Genomic DNA, 1488 nt, shown 5'->3' with positions numbered 1-1488 from the left:
ATATATATATATATATATATATATATATATATATATATATATATATATATATATATATTCTAATATTCACACATGAGCTTAACTTTTATGTATATGTATTCTGTTTATGCATGCATGAGAATACATCCGGCGTCCTAGTCCGTTTTTATATGCATACACGTTCATAATTTTGGCGTAAACGAATGCAACTTTTCTCTTTCACTCGTACTGTGTATACCGAACATAGACGTACACGTACGTCACTTTAGTAATCAGTTCACCTGTATCGTTTGCTTAATCAGTTTCAACTCCTGTCGATAACACCAGGGTCATTAATTAAGACTACATATAATCTGTACACCACCGGTTAAGGATTTTATAATCCTTTATACCGGGATGAAAGTATACGCTCAGTACATATTTGCTGAGCAAATCACCCCACCAAGTGTACATTCACTGTTATTCCCAGTGCACATACATCAAGAGTGACGTAATCGTCAGAATATGTTCAAAGTTCAGCAGTAAATTAAAGAGGATATCATTTATTGCTCACTTTATTGCTGTAATATTTCTGTTAAGCTTTTTTATATAATAAACAATTCATGACAATAAGAATAATAATAATAATAATAATAATAATAATATTATTATTATTATTATTATTATTATTATTATTATTATTATTTTAATTATTATTGCTGTACTTCTTCTTCTTCTTCTTCTTCTTATTATTATTATTATTATTATTATTATTATTATTATTATTATTATTTTCATGAAAAGTTCTAAATGCATGGGAATGAGAGATAAATTTATTAAAATACCAGGATCGCTGTTATTCCTTGGATCAAGAGCCCTTCTCAGGCATAAAGGTAAAACAATTCCCGACACACCCCCAAATTATATTTCATTCTGACTCACGAAATCGTAATGACACGATTGCAAACAAACCATACCACGGGCGGGATTCGTCTGTAAAAACTTGCATTTGTGGACACAGTGGTGCCTATGCTAACCTTCCTATGATGTAGAAATATACCTAGTTGGACGAATCTTATTGTGGCTAGCTGGTCTAGTGGCTAACGCGACGGTCTGGAGTTTTGAGACTCTCTGACCGCGGGTTCAATCCCGCCCGTGGTATGGTTTGTTTGCAATCGTGTCATTACGATTTCGTGAGTCATGTTGACGGCATTGAGGGGACTTGAGCTAGAGTTCGTCACGACCACGCTAGCTGAAGAAATATACCTAGTTGGACGAATCTTATTGTGGCTAGCTGGTCCAGTGGCTAACGCGACGGTCTGGAGTTTTGAGACTCTCTGACCGCGGGTTCAATCCCGCCCGTGGTATGGTATATTTCATTCTCTAACGTTTCATCCGTCCGAAAACAACTATGAACTAGCGAATGGGACAGGAAATAGAAAAAAAGTATTTTATTTATTCTTCAGCTAAAATCCTCAGTTGTATACTCGAAACAATATCATTTAAAAGAGAAGAATTATATAAAATTAA

Source organism: Cherax quadricarinatus, chromosome 82, assembly GCF_038502225.1.
Source record: "Cherax quadricarinatus isolate ZL_2023a chromosome 82, ASM3850222v1, whole genome shotgun sequence".
Taxonomy (NCBI): Eukaryota; Metazoa; Arthropoda; class Malacostraca; order Decapoda; family Parastacidae; genus Cherax; species Cherax quadricarinatus.
The sequence above is the reverse complement of the archived record's forward strand: the minus strand, read 5'-3'. Positions refer to the sequence as shown.